This window comes from Canis lupus, chromosome 27, assembly GCF_003254725.2.
Source record: "Canis lupus dingo isolate Sandy chromosome 27, ASM325472v2, whole genome shotgun sequence".
Taxonomy (NCBI): domain Eukaryota; kingdom Metazoa; phylum Chordata; class Mammalia; order Carnivora; family Canidae; genus Canis; species Canis lupus.
In genome coordinates this window covers 15074821-15093391 of record NC_064269.1, presented here as the reverse complement: position 1 = coordinate 15093391, position 18571 = coordinate 15074821, and the positions used below count along the sequence as shown (strand labels likewise).

Sequence of the window (18571 nt, the reverse complement as noted above, 5' to 3'; positions counted from 1 at the left end):
CCTTCCACCAACCTAAATTTCTTCATTAATTATACCAGTTTTCCACCTCCATCCTCTTCTTCCTGCCTGAATATCTTTTCTTACATCAAGTCTCTCCTGATTTAAGTAACAGCAACACCAAAGCAAACAAACAAACAAACAAACATCTGGAAACAACTAAATGTGAAAACACTCTGTTCTATTTTTTCCCTTCTATTTATCTTAAACTCCTCCACACTTCTCAGCCAAGTTACTCAATAACAATAACATCTCTAATGCTCACCAACTAGTCACAATATACCAGGGATTTAAATATTCTATATAAAGCAGTGCATTTAATACTCTTCATTAGGTACTTATGATATTACTTTTCACTTCATATTTTAGCCCTCCACAATCTCTTGAAACCAATGGGAAAATATCAACTTTATCTTATTTGACCTGTGTGTAGCCTTGGCCCATTATTTAAACTAAATATTCTTGTATTTAATATTTCTATTATAAAGTTTGAATCAAATATTTCCATAATCTACTATTATCTCTTCTTGAACTTCTTATGAACTCATACGTTTATTTTGGATAATAATACGATCATATATATCTAGGTAAGCATTCTTTTTCTTTTTTCCTACCTGTAAAGTTATCTGAAGTATTTTTGAGTGTGAGTCTCTCTTTCCAAAAACTTTTTTTTACAATGGTGAAAAATTTCAGATCTAAAGATCTTAATGATTTTGCAATTCAATAGGTCAAAATACCTTTGTAGTATTTTGTAGTACTCTTTCATTACAGAAGGGTGAAGAAACTTTCTCAGGAGGACATAATCTTTGTGAAAGTATGATTCATGTGAAGCTTGTGTGCTAACCAGGACTTTCTAAATTTATTTAATCAGTCTGTCAGCAAAACTGATAACCTGTCCCAAAGCTGGTTGGTTGGATCATTTGGCACCTAGAATAAGCCATACTCACAATGGACACTTGGCTTATGAGTGATGGATTTCACATAATGTATCTGTCTCCTGCATGGCTCCCATGAGGGCCTTTGATCCATTCAGATCATCCTGTAAACCTAAAGGACTGAAAATCAGGGCAATACAATCTCAATCTTTTGCTCCATGTCCCTCAGTCCTGGGCAGCAAGCCCTAAGAAATTGCATTTCTTAGATGTATTTGAGCACATTGAAACACTGGCATACAAAACTGATTTTTTTTTCTCCAAGGTAGATGCTTTAAGACTACACTGGGAAAAGTAAGGTGAAAAATAGCTACCTCAGAGATGAATAAGAATGTATTAAAAGTTCATTCTGTGCACAAAAGTATAAAAGGAACCACAGAAGTTGATTTTTCCCCCCCTTTAGGTAGCCACTAAAGTGTTCCATTTATCTGGACTGAAAGGAGGAAAATTTTGAGCAGCATTCTGGTGATTGCCATTGACTTCCCATTAATTCTTTTTATTCTCTTCTGAATTTTACTCCTGAGTCCATGTTCTTACTTATCTTCTCCTCCTATCAAGTTAGTATATTTGAGTTTAATATTTTGGAGAATTCCACAATATATAGCACATTAATATGGCATGGGAATATATAGCACATTAAGATAAATTTTCAGGAAACATATTTTCAACATGTTCTCTGACTTGTCTTTTCAAGAGAAAATACAATCCTTGCATCCTACCCTATAACTCTCCTCCTCCTTTTAGGAACATATCTAATTCTGGAGTCCTAATGATTAAATAATTTATTTTTAAGTGATCTCTTTCCCCCCTTTCCCCCCTTATTTGTTTAAACTATCTCCTTAACAATGTTGTTTGATATAATTTTGAAGGAGAACTTTAGGTTTCTTAGGGAGACATGGCAAAAGGAGAGAAAATGTTATAATTCAATCATATGGAAAAGCTAACATCACTCTAGAAATGTCCATAGCATTAATTTTGAAGGAACTCAAAATATTTTTATTATGAAACTGCTATTTTTTTGATCACCCATTTTATTCAATGAATAGTTTTGAATGCCCTGCCTATAAAAAACTAGGGAATGGGCCTAAATTCACCTAGTTCTTATTCTCCGGGGCCTATAATTCTTCCTATCATCTCTCTGACAATAATAGAATCCATTCTTTCTTTCACATTGAAAAGGAGGTTAGGAGAGATCACTACTTTGTCTCAATATATAAAAAAGGTCACACACACACACACACACAGACACAAAAAACTGACGAAAAAAACATGGGCAGAGGACCTGAATAGACATTTTTCCAAAGCAGATAGTTCCTAACATCACTAATCATCTGGGAAATTAAAATCAAAACCACAATGAGATGTTCCCTCATACTTGTTAAGACAGCTCTTATCGAAAAGACAGAAAATAACAAATGCTGGTGAGGATCTAGAGAAAAGGGACCCCTGTGCATCAGTGAGGATGTAAATTGTAAAGCCCCTATGGGAAATAGGATAAAGATTTCTCAGAAAAATTACAATAGAGCTACCATATGATCCAGCTATCCCATTTATGGGTTTGTATCCAAAGGAAATGGAAACAGGATCCTGACAAGATATTGGCACCCCCATGTCCATTGCAGTATTGTTCACAACAGCCAAGATATGGGAACAACCTAAGTGTCCATCTGTGGATGAAGAGATAAAGAAGATGTGGTATACATAAAAAATGGAATATTATTCAGCCACAAAAATGAAGGAAATCTTGACATTTGTAACATGGATGGATCCTGAGGACCTTATGCCAACTGAGATTAGTCAAGAAAAATACTGTATGATCTCACTTATATGTGAAATCTAAAATAACCCAAAAGCAAAAAAAACAAAAAACTGAGCTCATGGATATTGATAACAGATTGTTGGTGGCCAGAGAGGCTGAGAGAGGAAATGGGCAAATGAAGTTGAAAGGTACAAACCTCAGTTATAAAATAAATAAGTCCTGGGGATGTAATATACAGCATAGTGACTACAATAATACTGTATTGCATATTTGAAAGTTGCTAACAGAGTAGATATTAATAGTTCTCATCATAAAAAAATTTTAAGTCATATATTCACTTAGCACTAAAAGAAAGAGTTCGAATTTCTGAAACCTCCAGGCTACTGGGAAATTTTCCAATAGGTTAAGCTGGTGTTGATTAGAAATATTCACCCCTGGTTTCTTCCATGTTTTATCTTTCAGATAGTTTTCAATGTCCTATCAATTCTCAATTGTCCTTTAGTTCCTTTACCATGAAATGAAGGATCTCTATTAGATTATCTCCAAAAGTTTCCAAGTCTAGAGTTCTATAATTTTGGAGATAATCTTATCTAATCTAATTTCTGAGTATAATATTACTTGAATTTTTTTTCAATTTTAGTCAATTTGCCTGTTTCATTTAGTAATTCAATAAATATAAGTTTCTCTCAAGCTAATATAATCATTTCCTCAAATTGGCAAGGAAAAAGAGCTTGATCTTGTTTTATACTTTGGTTCTTTATATTCATCTCAGAGGTGATACAGTGCATTTCTGAAGAAGACAATAGATGCAGCTAAGGCAGGGTAAGGCTGGCTGATATACCTAAACAGTAAAATCTGAAAAGCATGTTTAAAATTTTTTAAAGACTTCGAGTTCTATGCCTGATAGATTTTATCTCCATGTAAAGATTTATTTATTTGTTTGAGAGAGAGAGAGAGAAAAAAAAAAAAAAAAAAACAGAGACCATACAGTGGGGAGGAGCAGAGAAAGTAGACTCCATTCTCAGTGTGGGGCTTGATGCCAGGACCCTGAGATCATGACCTGAGTTGAAACCAAGAATTGGATGCTAGACAGACTAAGCCACCCAGGCACCCCAATTTTAACTCCATTTAAAAATACACTAACAAGCACCTGAAACCCTAATAAAAATACTTAAAAAATTATTTACCCTTTTATTTATTCTTAAATATTGATTCTTTTCATTAATATAACTAGTCAAGACGCACTATAGATACAATCACCTAACAAATGAGGGGAGTATTTCTAATATTTACAAATCCACAAATAAATAAAATTCCCTGAGTCATAGAAGAGTCTTCTGAATGGAATTTATCTGATTTTATCCCTGAACAATGTTGAAGATTACATAACATTATATATAGGGTCTAGAAACTATTTCTAGTTGATGAAAATATGAAAGTCCCAATAATTAGATATTTCTATGAGTTGTTATATTCATTCATTTGCATACTCAAAACATATTGATTGAGTGCTTACTAAATACAGAGACAGGGACCCTAAAGTTATTTTGTTTCCTATCAAATATAAAAACATAAAAAAGTCTATCATAATCAACCTTTTTAGTCATACATATATCAATGTCCCTTAGTTATCAGATCTTTTAAAAGCAGGTTTTCAAATAGAATGTAGTGAAAATCTGAAGACAGGGCAGGTTGAAGGACACAAGAGGAGACCATGAGTGCCAGAGCACAGAATTGAACTACATCAAAATTTTATTGAGTACAATTCTTGCTGAGAATGAACATGATCTGTTAAAAAAACTTGAGAGTTATATTGTGGATACTAGAATTTTATAAATAGGGCAAGACCAATGGAAAAAGATGGCACATCAAGGAATAATGTGAAGAAAAGAATTAGCAAACCTTTAATGAAACATACTTTATTGTAGTCTAATTGAAATTCCGGCAATATAGAATTAGAGGTATTCAAGAAGCCATATGCTGTCTTGAACACACATGTTAACTTTGATTTCTAAAGGGTGGATTTTTAAATTTTTGTTTTGTTGCCATTGTTGTTGTTTTTATATATAATCCAAAATAAACATCTGATATTATCATTTAAGTAGAACCCAGTAGCACAAGTCCGAGTCATAAAGATACATCTCAGCTAGTATGGCTCTCACTACCTTTGATCTGATTATTTCTAAGATGTGTGACAAGGATGGTGTATGTTTGGTGTCTCCAAGTTACTTTCAAAACCTAATGTATGTTTTAAGGTACCTATAGGGTTGTTCAACCATATGTTGGGATGATCAGGGCCTTGAGAGGAAAACAATGTAGACATAAACAAAAACAATTCAAATAAGAAAATACAGAGGCTGTTTACTCAGAATTTGCTATGGCAAGGGAGTCAGCCTTCATCTGAATTTGGTCTAGACTCAAAGATTTCAATTATGCCTTAATTGGAGGTGGTTGTCCTGGGGAAACTGATGGTGCACTAACTAGAAGTAGGTTGTTCTATGTAATTGATTAGGGAAGCATATTTGGCTTTCTCTGGTTGGTTCTGAGTTGGAAGTAGGAGCAAAAATGAAGAAAGCTGGCAGTTACTGACGACGTGCTAACTGTTCTAAACTGGTTGCTGCACAGCTTGTGGGTCAGAGTTCTGTTGTCATATAGGCAGGCCATAGTCCAATTGTGTATTCACTCTGTCAGCATTTAATAGGTTAGATCAATAAATGTATATTTCATGGTATCATGTATTATCTGAGTCTCCATGTCACACTCTTTTATCATTTCTGAAAGAGGAAGGAAAAGAGTGAAATGTCAGTTCAATAAATAATCCTGAGAAGGAATTATACAACATTTATTTTGACAGCAACAATGTTGAATGCCTCATAGGGTGACACTTTTAAATTTTTTATGCTGGGGAAAAAAAGCAAGAAAGGGCAGAAGTGCATGATTCTCCAACTCAAAAATGTATTTCGACATTGACACAAATAGGAGTCTGAGTTTTGGGCTGGAGATTGAGGACATTTCAAAGGCCTAAATCAATAAACGTCAATAGAAGAAAGGAATGTGAGGCATGGCGCCATATATCCCCTAAACATGCTGCTGATTACACACACCGGTGATTAAGAGTGCCCATCTGGGTTTCTGAAATGCACTTTGTGAGACATAATGCCAGTGTTGTGAATGATTTCCTGGTAAACCTGGCCTGGTTTCCTGTGCCAACATAAGCAGAAATCTGAAGTAAAACTTTCTCTCCACAAAGAAAAATAGTTTTGTAGTTGTTTTGATTTTGTAAGTGAAACCTACTTCCACTCGGGTACACACCACCCAATGTACACCCATGTAGCCCCCCTTAACAGAGAAAACAAGGTGCCTCTATGGCTCCTGAGTTTGGTTCTCATGTTTTGACATCTGCTTGGTGTAATAGTACCTCTGAGTTTTCTTCCAAAAAGCCATGATTACCTCAACTTCTGTTGAACTGACCATTGTTTCTAATTATTTCCACATGGGAAGCCAAAAAGAAACTATTCTGCAAGCAAATGTTTCACAAAACTATAAGCTAAAGAAAAGAGTTGCTTGATGTGAATAAAAAAAACACAGTGATGCTGTTAGGAAAGAGCAATTTGTTTTTCCTTTTGGGAAATATTTTCATTTTTAATATGCAAGCACATCTCCAAAATCTACATTTTAGATAGGAGAAAGTGAATGGATAATGCAGTACAGTATAAAATCCAAAAGTCACTTGTGGTTAGGTTTGAAAGGGTTATGGAATTTTTTTTTAATTCTCCAAATACACTTGTATTATACAACTTTCACTACCTAAATTCAAAGACATGGAAATTACAGTAATCATCCAAGTGTTCTGATTAGTGTCTGTGCCTGTCTAGGTGACCTGGGTGAATGTAACTCTTTCTTCTTGAATAGAATTTTTTAAATGCTTATGTTAGCCATGTTATTATTTTTTCTAATCTTTTTAAAAGTTTAAATTCCAGTTAATTTAGATACAGTGTGATATAGTTTTAAGTGGACAATAATATAGTGATTCAACATTTCCATACAACACCTGGTGCTCATCACAAGTGCATTCCTTGATCACCAACACCTCTCTCCATCCTCTAGCCCCCTCCCCTCTGGTAACCCTCAGTTCTCTATAGTTTAGAGTCTGATTCTTGGTTTGCCTTTCTCTCTCTTTTTTCCTCCTTTTCTCATTGGTTTTGTTTCTAAAGTTCCACATGTGAGTGAAATCATATGGTATCTGTCTTGCTCTTACTCACTTAGCATAATACTCTCTAGCTCCATCCATGTCATTGCAGATGGCAAGATTTCATTCTTTTTTTATGGCTGAGTAATATTCTATTATAGTTTTTTTTTCTATTATAGTTTAGCTAACTTTCTGCCATGTTGCTTATCCTAATACAAAAATTACTTTAAATTTCTTGGTCCGAGACCAACAACAGTTGAGAAGGAAAAGGCTGAAGATGTCTGCTGGGCAGCAGACATAATCCTAATTGGGATGAAAACATACATTGACCTCTTTATATTTTCTTCTATTGCTCTCAAGAATGTCCTTGCTGCCCTATTCAAATCATCCTACAAACATGTCTTGCTTCTCCTACTCTTACTGCATGCCTTTGCTTATGCCCATCCTCCTTCTAAGTTGCAATTCAAAGCCCGTTTGTTCCATGAAAGAGTCTCTCATGGCCACAGCCTCTTCTGAGCTTCTAGCCTACCTCAGTTGTAAAACATAAATCTTTCTAAAAGTATAGCTTATCCTTTCAATCAATTTAAAAATTCTTTAACTAAAGGGACCCTTCCCAAATGCATAATATTATTTAAATTGCCTTATACATTATGTTTTTAAAATGTGTTGATTGATAACCCCCTTTTGGAAAAACACTGATGGTATTTAAATTTTTGCTGTTAAAAATAATTTAGGCATGAATAAAAAAAAGCCCCAAGCCTTTCTTGAAATTCCTAGCTAGATGACATGTTTTGCTAGGATCCAAACAAATAGAATTTCACATAAATTCTAGGAACTTTTAATTTTATCTAGTTCTTCTTCCTCCTTCATTTTTGTTTTGTTTTGTTTTGTTTTTTGTTTTGAGCTCTTTGAACATATCTTTAAATGCTTAAAAACAGTTTTCAACAGGGAGGTCATTTTTCTCTTCTCTCATCTAAATAGTATAGATTTTAAGAGCCAAATGAACCTACGTGCAAATCTTGATTTTGCCACTTGCTAATGCATCAATAACATCTCTAAGACTTATTTACTTCTTCAGTAAAAGAGAACTGAGAACAGTAAAGCCTGTCTCATAGAGTGAGTATTAGTATAAAACACTTAGGTTGATAGTGAGGATTAAATAAAATTATAAAATGGCACTCAAAAATGTCTGCTAATAGTATTGCTGTTATTCATACATACTCTTTTTTATAGTCTCAAAATCCCCTTACTGAAATCCCTTACTGAAAAGTTATATGGACTAAAGAATGAAGTTATAATCTTTAGTCCCCAAGTTTTTTTTTTAAGATTTTATTTATTTGTTCATGAGAGACCCAGAAAGACAGAGAGACAGAGAGATAGAGAGTGACAGAGGGAGAAGCAGGCTCCATGCAGGAAGCCCCATGTGGGACTCGATCCCATGACTCCAGGATCACACCCTGAGCCAAAGGCAGATGCTCAACTGCTGAGCCACCTAGGCCTCCCTTTAGTCCCAATTCTAGTTGCAGGACTTTCCCAGGGATAATATCAATCTAAAATAATAACTGTGTATTTAAAGCCTGGGATGGGCAGATTGTATACATCTCCCAGATGCATGAACAATTTGTTTCAAATGTATATAGATAATACTTTGATACTGTGAAAGGTGGGATTAAAATAGTTTGATGAGGGAATCTTTCTAGTTATAATATTTTTACAGCTTCAGAGAAGGTTTGAGAGATTAAAGGTGGTATTTGGAAAAGATAATTGGAGGAGATAAATTGCTGCATGTAATAAAGTAAGACCAAAGAAATTGTGTAAGGAAATTTTTATAGCATGACCTGCCTGTAATTGCTGGAAAGTATAAATTTACAAAACCAGGTCCAGCATTGCTGTGGTAAAATATATCAGATTATGATGTAGATTGTGACCATTCAAAATGAAACCAATTGGAATGGATGTTTTATCCAGTGGGTCAATCAACTGGAGCCCATTATACAGTAATGACACACTATGACACTCTGTGACTATAAAAAAATATTAAAGTAGATTTGTGTGGACTATAGTGGAAAGCTCTCCAAGATATAAAATTCAGTCTAAAATCATAATGATGAACAGGATGGATGTGACCCTACTGATCTATGTGTATAAAAAGTGTTATAAATATTAATATGTGTATATTCATTTATATTTCTTTCTGGAAATGAATGCAAGTACATGTTAGCCTTAAACTCAGAAATAGGACTCATGTTTGGGATTGAGTAAATTATTATCAATGTTGAGAGTCTTCAAAGAGATTTCTAATAAATAGATTTCTTCCTCCTCACCAAAGCCACTAGTAATTTGAGAAACAAATAACGTCAAATAGATCTGCTAATTGAATCTCAGAAAGAGACAAATTACCCATATCTTCCCATCCCAAATCTCTCACCACATGTGGGAGCATGCACCTTGGAGAACCAGTGGACAGCTTATTCCTGAAAGATGGACAGATCCATAGAGGAGAAAAGAAGGTAGAGATAACCCAAACATGCCTATTCATTCCTGCCAAATTTACCAAGGTAATAATTTGCTGATACTACCAAATTTACCAGCATTATATTTCTTTAGGAGTACAGTGAGTAAAGGGTAAAATAGAATAATAATTTGCTCATAGAGGAAAACTCATTTAGGCCAGGAGTGAGAAGCTCCCTCTTACAGTCATTTGATAGGTCCCTGTAACATTTTAATTTTTTACCATGTGCAGATGGTACTTTGTATAATAAAGCCAGTTGAATATTATTTAAAGTATATTCTTACTCTGTAATTTTGTAACCTTGAATAGCAATTAGAATGGTCTAGAACTGAAAAAGATTGCCTTATAATTCATTCTTTCATTTAATTGCTATATGCCAGAACTCTTTCATTATTGGAGATACAGGGCTCCCTGGCAGCTCTGAATAGACAAGGTTATGGGGGTGGGGGGGTGAATGGAAGCAGAGAGCCAACAACTGTGTCTCCCATCACTGGAGCTGTCAGAGAACTGGAGGTCTTGTGATCCCTTGGTAGAGGATTTTGGTAGATTAGGATATTACAACTGAGAATGAGCTTCCCTTTAAGACCCAGATGAAAGTGAAGCCCATAAGTGGGACATGTAAACTGGGTCAGAGCACAAAAGGTGGAGAGACACAGAGCAAGAATGCTGAAGGCATAAGGGCAGCGTACCCTGTACACTAGTTACCCTGACAAGGAGTATAGTCACAGAATCATAATGATACAAAAAATGCTTTTTAGGTAGTTCAACATGTTAGGAAAGATGTTTTATGTGGCAAAATATCAATGAATTCAGTTTAATTAAGGGTAGAATTAGATTTTGATCACCTATTGAATATCTACCATCGGCCAGAGACTATATAAGCCACTCTCAGATACCATTTGAATATGCAGAACCCCTGCCCTCAGGAGCTTATAACCTCATGGGAGAAATAATATAGTTGTATAAATAATTATAATATAATTATGTATTTAATAACTGCACTTAAGATATGCTGCAAGTGCTTGTTTACATATTGACCTTCCCTTATGTGTTATCTTCCTCTTTATTCCCCTAGTACTTACCAAGTGAATACATGATCCAATGGTTAATAGAGACCTACACAAACAGAGTAGCTCAAAGAAGGGGGAGAAAATGTGGAACAATGAGAAAGAGGGCTTAAAGTAGTTGGGAGAATTTGATCTAGCTCTTGGAAAAAGGATTTTTTTTTTTTTTTTGATAGGCAGAGTTCCATATGAAAATGAAATGTACTCAAGGGGCACTTGGGTGACTCAGTCGGTTCAGCCTCCAACTCTTTTTTTTAAATAATTTTTATTTTATTTTATTTTATTTTATTTTTATTTTATTTATTTATTTTTTTTACAGCCTCCAACTCTTAATTTCGGCTCAGGTCATGATCTCAGGTTGTGAGATTGAGCCCTGCATTAGGGTCTGTGCTCAGCGGGGAATCTACTTGAAGATTCTCTCTCCCTCTCCCTCTGCTCTTTTCCCCACTCTGTTTCTCTTAAAAAAGAAAAAAGATACTTCTATCCCAAAGTTATTAAGTTGGTTGATATTAGATTGATACTTCAATTTTTATCCAGGTCTTTTTTAAATTTTTACTTATTTATGATAGTCACACACACACACAGAGGGAGAAGCAGGCTCCATGCATCGGGAGCCCAGTGTGGGATTCAATCCCGGGTCTCCAGGATCGCGCCCTGGGCCAAAGGCAGGCGCTAAACTGCTGCGCCACCCAGGGATCCCTTTATCCCAGGTTCTAAATCATGAGCTTTATAGTTTCAAGACTTTTTTATGGAAAAGTATCAGTTTATTATTACTAATGTAAGCATTTGATGCCAAAGAAACAAAGGTAACTTTACAAACTCAGAATTTTGCAAGTACGTGAAATTTCCATTTTATTGTTTTTTTCTAGCACACGAGCTCAAATGTATTTCTCTATAACTACTCCAGCATAGCACCTTTGGAACTATTTTAGTCATCCTAAACATGTGACTGCCAAATATTCTGAATCTAAAATAAACATATAAAATTTTAATTATTACCTTTAGATGAATGGGGTAAGAAAGTCATCAGGTGACGATTGGGACTGCTAATTTCCTACAAGAAACTTTGCTGAAATGATTCTTCTGATACAAGCAGTTATAGCTTCAAGATTTAAGTCAAAGCTGCAAAATCAGCTGAGTATAGCAGTTAAAAGCAGGTGAACCCGATTTACTGGCCTACAGAGTGATCCTCCTGGCTCTAGAATCATGGTAATTGTTTTCTCCACAACCCACCACTCTGTCTGATTTCCCTCGCAGCCCTGCTATCACTTCACAAACTCTCAGATGGGCATTTTAGAAGACTTGCTCTTCTCAGAGCATTTGGCTCAGTCAGTTAAGCACCCAACTCTTTATTTCAGCTCAGGTCATGATATCAGTGTCATGAGAGGGAGCCCCAAATCAGACTCCATTCTGGGCAGGGAGCCTGCTTAGGATTATCTCTCTCCCTCTGCTCCTGCCCCCACTTTCTTAGAAAAAGGAAAAAGAAAAAGAAAATTAAATACAATCACAACATGTGTGAATATTGGACCTGATCTCTTTCAGTGCTATAGTTCACTATGAATGACTCTAAAATGGCAGCAAGAGAGTAGCACACACAATGAAAATAACAATGACAAACCTGCTCTCAACCTCTCTACAGGAAATGTGAGAAAAAATATGCCTAAATAGATCCCTGGCATGAAGGAGTAATATGATGTTAACACATTTTCAAAGTTGGATGCAACTGTCAGAGGAAAAGTGAATCGATGAGCAATAGTTTGCATGAATAAAAATGGTATTTTCCTTAACCCAAAGTAAAAAACCTAATAAAGAACAAATAATGATTATATTGGCATACAGTCATAAACTGATCTAGAAAATGTCCCTTAGAGATTTACATTAATGATTTGGAGTACTGGAAAGTGTAGTACCATCCAGTGAACACCTGACAATATAGAGAAGATATAGTAAATGGAAAGTAGCTTCTTACAGCTGAGTAAAGAGTAGGAGTTCCAGATGTGTGCTGTGTCGCTTCCATCAGCTGAGAATAAGGGGTTTCTATGTTTGATTTGGAAAACGACACTTTCTACCTTCCCCTCCTGTTCTGAAAAGAAAATAGAGGAAATTAAATTAAGAAAAATTCAGAATTTGGCTATTCATTTATTTGTTTTAGATAAATTTGGCCTATAGTGAAAAAAAATTTAAGTGCCAAAGGAAATTCTATCATCCTAAGTCAATATCCATATCATGAACTTATCCAATGTGCTCTGGTTCCTATGCTTTTTGGCCTCTAAATTCCAGTAACTTTATTATATTCTTTTCATTTTAACTACCTAATTCTATGTATATGTCAATTAGTGTCACTTCTAAAATATTAAACTGTATTTCATATTCTGGTCACCAACTTCTCTTTTCCTGGATGTTTCCCTTCTTCGTCCTGGCTATACCCACACTTCTACCTCATGGAATTTTCCAACTCCTAGTCACCCCATATCTTCTTAGTCCACTTTTTCTGCATGTCTTGATTTCCATTCCTATATACTGAAACTAAGCCAAGTCACAGGGGGTTCCTCTTGGTTTGAATATGGTAAAAATGACATATCAAATTTGGTTTGCTATCAGTCAATTCACTTTAATATCAAATCAATTAAGAATCAACAGATTATTCACCAAATGAGAATGTAAGTTGACTGAATGGCTCCTAGAACATCTCTGGTTCCAAATGAGTTGCGTGTGAAATTAAAAGGTTTGTTGGAATTTAGCAAACCTCCAAATCAAAATAACCACATTGTAGATAAAATAATGGATCACAGATTTCATTCCTTTGCAAAATCAAAATGACTTCTATGAATTATCTTTAGTGCAAGCCTACTTCTCTTCCTGAATTCTCAAAAATGGCTATTTCAAAAACTTAACACACTTTTAAAGTTTCCTATCCCATCCTATCTCTCTCTTTCTTAACAAATAACTGATTCACAGTCCTTCAAGAAAATCAATAGTAACGGGTATGGATTTATTCAAATTTCTAGCCTCACACTTAACAAAAGATGTATATCAGAAGAAAATCTGACCCCTTTCTTGTTCACTAAAAATTGTGCCCTGGACCCCAACTTATTCTTTCCTTTAGGTTCTTCCTTCATTTACTATTTCTTTGCCTATATTTTAAAGCTCTCTCTCCAATAGTTTCTTACCTATAGCCAATAATTTGTCTTAAAATAATAATTTTTACCAGCTATATCCACTTCTGTGATGCCCGTTCCGCATGAGCACAGAATATTTCCATTTATTTGTGTCTTTGTCAATTTCTTCCATCAATATCTTAGAGTTTTTAAAGTACAGATCTTTCACCTCCTTTGTTAAATGGATTCCTAGATATTTTGTTCTTTTTGATGCAGTTGTAAATGGGATTGTTTTCTTAATTTCTCTACTGATAGTTATTAGCGTATGGAAAAACAATCGATTGTTCTATATTGATTTTGTATTTTATAACTTTACTGGATTAATTTATTAGTTCTGTTTTGGTAGATTCTTTAGAGTTTTCTATATAGACATGTCATTGGCAAATGCAATTTTACTTCTTCCTTTCTGATTTAGATGCCTTTATTTCTTTTTCTATGCCTAGATCTGGCTAGGTCTACCAGCAGTATGTTGATTCGGTGAGAGATTGGGCATCCCTGTCTTGTTCCTAATCTTATGAGAAAAACTTTTAGATTTTCTGCATTGAGCATGATGTTAGCTGTAAGCTTGTCATATATGATCTTTATTCTTTTGAGGTACTTTACCTCTATATCCACTTTGTTGAGAGGTTTTATCATGAATGGATGTTGAATTTTGTCAAATGCTTTTCTTTATTTATTGAAATAATTGTATGACTTTTATCCTTTTGTTAAGGTCATGTATCACCTTTATTGACTTGCAGAGGTTGAATCATCCTTGCATCCCTCAAATATATCCCACTTGGTCATGGTGTATGATCCTTTTAATTTATTATTAAACTCCATTTGCTTTTTTAAAAGATTTTATTTATTTATTCATGACACACACACACACACACACACACACACACAGAGGCAGATACATAAGCAGAGGGAGAAACAGGCTTCCTGCAGGGACCTTGATGTGGAACTCAATCCCAGGACCTTGGGGTCACCACCGGAGCCAAAGGCAGGTGCTCAACTGCTGAGTCAACCAGGTGCCCCATATACTGCATTTGCTAATATTTTCTTGATGATTTTTGCATCAATGTTCTTCAAGGACATTGGTCTGTAATTTCCTTTTCTTGTAGTGTTCTTATCTGGTTTTGGGACCAAAGTAGTGATGGCCTCATAAAATGAGTTTGGAAATATCCATCCTCCTTCTGTTTTTTGGAAGAGTTTGACAAAGATTAGTATTAATTCTTCTTTAAATGTTTGGTAGAATTCACGAGTGAAACCATGTGTTGCTGAGATTTTTCTTTATTGGAAGGTTTTGATTACAAATTCAATCTTTTTATTGGTAATTGGTCTGTTCAGACTTGTACTTTCATGATTTGAGCAGGCTTTTATGTTTCTTGGAATACATTCATTCAAAGAAGGAATGTACAATTTGTTGGCATGTAATCGTTCATAGTAAAGTCTTATGATCCTTTGTATTTTTGTAATGTCAGTTACAATGCCTCCCTTTTCATTTATAATTTCATTTATTTTAGTTCTCTCTCTTTTTCTCCTGGTAAGTCTAGCTACAAATTTGTCAATTTTGCTTATCTTTTCAAAAAGTCAGTTCTGGGATGCCTGGGAGGCTCAGTAGTTGAGCGTCAGCCTTTGGCTCAGGGCGTGATCCTGGAGTTTCAGGATCGAGTCCCATATCTGGCCTCCTACATGGAGCCTACTTCTTCCTCTGCCTATGTTTCTGTTTCTCTCTCTGTGTCTCTCATGAATAAATAAATAAAATATTTTTAAAAAGTCATTTCTAAGTTTCATCGATCTTTTCTATTATCTTTTTTGTCTCCATTTCATTTATTTTTGCTCAAATCTTTATTCTCTTCCTTCTAGTAGATTTGAGATTCATTTTTTTCTTCTTTCTTTAGTTCTTTGATGTGTAAAATTAGATCACTTATTTGAAATTCTTTTTTTCTGAATGTAAGCATTTATCACTATGAACTTCCCTCTTACAACTGCTTTTGCTGCATCCCATTAGTTTTAGCATGTTTTATTTCTATTTTCCTTTGTCTCAAGATATTTTTTATTTCCGTTTTATTTTTTATTTGACTCAGTGATTGTTCAGGGTCATGCTGTCTAATCTCCCACATATGTGTGAATTTTCCTAGTTCTCTTTTTGTAATTTTTTTTCATAGTTATTGTGACTGGAAAAGATACATGTTGTGATTTCAAACTTGTCAAATCTATTGAGATTTGTTCTGTGGCTTCACACATCATCTATTCCTAAGAATGTTCCATGTATATGTCAAGAAAATGTGTATTTTGCTGCTGATGAATGTAATGCTCCATAAATGTCTGTTAAGTCCATCTGTAGTTTAAGTTCAATATTTCCCTATTGCTTTTCTGTCTGGATGTTCTATCCATTGTTGGAAGTTGTTTTGGATAAAAGAGACTTATGGGCATTTTGGGAAGGAGAAAATTGAATCATTCAGCAGGAGAATATTAGCATTATTATAATATTTTTCTTATTTATTCACTATGTACCAAGCACTGTTTATTATACCATATGCATTATCTCACTCAGTCTTTACACTAGCTATAAATATTAATTTGCCTTACAAATGAATACAATGAGGCACAAAGTATTAAAATATTTTCCCAGGGTCATGGAGTAAATATGTGGTAAAGTCAGAATTTGAATTAATGATTTGGATCGACATCTTGTTCTTATTATCACTGGAGTATAGTTTTGGAAGCATGGTAGAAGTATAGCATAAATTAATACTTCTCAAACTTCCAAATGAAAATAAATCCCCCTGAGGATCTTGTAAAAATGCAGAATCTTATTAATTACATATAATATCTCAAGATCTTCATTTCAAATAACTCCCAGGTTATCCTTTGCTGCTGGTCTATGACATTAATGACAAGCTACATTGTTCAAATCGATTAGAGAAGCTAAAGAAAGCAAAAGGTATTTAGTTAACTCGCAAAGGAGTTAAAAATAAAATAAGATTATCAATTTGGATATTATATGTAAATTAATTTCAAAATCTATGCAAGTCAAATTCAAAAAGAGTGTGTTTACCTTTAGTAAAATGATTTTGTCACTGGAAGAAATATTGGAGGAATGAAAAGAGATGGGATTTCCTTTCTTCATATAAATAGATAAATAGGTGAGCCATATGCCGAAGGCTTGGACAAAGGTAGAGGAATGACATCTTTCAAATAGGTAGATAAAGTTGGAGAGGACAGAGACTATAATAAAAAGAAAAAATTTTACCGTGTTTATAATTTCTATTACTCTTTTATACATCTTTTTTAAGTCAAAATATTAAACAATAACAAATTTAAAATATAAAAGCTTAAGAAGTTGCATCATTTTATAACAATCTTCCCTTCTTTCTTTCTTTTTAAATAAGATGTTAAAAAATAAAAAGACTTTATTTTTTTTAAAGCAGTATTAGGGTCACAGCAAATTTGAGAAGAATATACAGATATTCTCAATATATTTCCTGCCTCTGTACATGTGTAGCCTCTCCCGTTAGCAACATCCCTCACCAGAATGGGACATTTGTTACAACTAATGAACTTACAGTGACACATTATCATCACCCAATATCCATAGTTACCTTAGAATTCACTCTTGGTGGTAGACATTCTATGGGTTTGGACAAATGTGTAATGAGATATATCCATCATTATAGTATCATACAGAGTATTTCTACTGCCCTCTAAATCCTCTGTGCTCTATTTTTCTTGCCTCTTCTTCTCCCATCCCTGGCAACCACTGATCTTTTCACTGTCTCCATAGTTTTGCCTTTTTCCAGAATGACATATGCTTGGAATCATAACAATATGCAGCTTTCTCAGATTGTTTGTTTTTCTCCATTAGTAATATGCATTTAAGATTTTCCCATGTCTTTTCATGGCTCAGTGGCTCACTTCTTTTTAGGGGTAAATAATGTTCACTTGTCTATATGTAACACATTTTATTGATCCATTCACCTACTAAGGAACATCTTGGTTGCTTCCAAGTCTTGGCAATTATGATAAAGCTGCTATAAACATCTGTGCGCAGGTTTTTGAGAGGCTATATATTTTTATTTCCTTTGGGTAAATACAAAGGAATGTGTTTGCTGAATTATGTGGAACCTATTCCTTTTAGGATGTATTTTCCTAGTCTTTAAAATTTCACTTCTCAGTACCTCTCAATAGTGGGAAAATCTATTAAGTTAAATATTTAAGAAGTCAAGTGATAAGTACCTAACCTTACCTTTCAAGTGTTACTGTCTTGCATAACATACCAATAGAGAAATAGTGCTTCCCCTTGCAAAAGTATTTTGGAAATACATATTTACAAGCACCATTTACCATTCACGCAAAATAAAAGATTACAAAACTACCAATTTACTATGATAACTGTATCTATTTAAGGATATGTATCTTTAATATCTGATAGATTTGTAATTAGGAACTTGTATTTTTGTTTCCTCCAACATCACACAATCTTTGAAACCAGTGTTTATAAGTCCTGTAGGATGCCTGATAACCAGAGACAGCAGTCTATTCAGTTACATACAGCTAGTTCTTGATTATCTGTAGTGATTGATAGATGATAGCATAGAAAAATGAAATCATTTTAGCAGATGGGTATAACCACCTCTACCCTAGTCCATCCTATTAGTGATGTGTTTAGTAGGTAGCCAACATCCTCATTTCAATTTCATTTCCTTTATTATTCCATTTCCAGACACTTGCTCTAAATAAATGTTAATGAGCAAGGAAGCAGCCAAAAGACAGGAAGCAAAAGGAAAGAGAGAAGCAATGGGAGCAGATAGCTCCCAAACTAGAAAATCAGATCCTGAATAATCACAGGTTGTGATGGTCCCATTGCTATAGGAATACAAATGACCATTACATCTCATACTGGAAAGAAATGCAAGTCTTGTTTTTCAAATATGTAAATGTGCTGAAAGAAATGTTCCACCCAATTATTCTC

The 18571-nt window shown here is 34.5% G+C and overlaps 1 long non-coding RNA gene across 2 annotated transcripts in view; it reads right to left on the bottom strand.

The window, feature by feature from the left end:
* LOC112665677 (uncharacterized) overlaps window positions 1-17337 on the bottom strand; it is a 42897-nt gene extending 25560 nt beyond the window's left edge. The window contains exons 1-3 of one of the 2 annotated variants that reach the window (XR_007406394.1): window positions 17202-17337; window positions 16658-16827; window positions 12423-12536 (exon numbers count right to left, since the gene is read on the bottom strand). This is a non-coding gene — a long non-coding RNA (uncharacterized LOC112665677). The remainder of the gene's footprint in view (window positions 1-12422; window positions 12537-16657; window positions 16828-17201) is intronic. The other variant, XR_007406395.1, reaches the window with a different exon arrangement.
* Between the last annotated feature and the right edge of the window lie 1234 nt (window positions 17338-18571).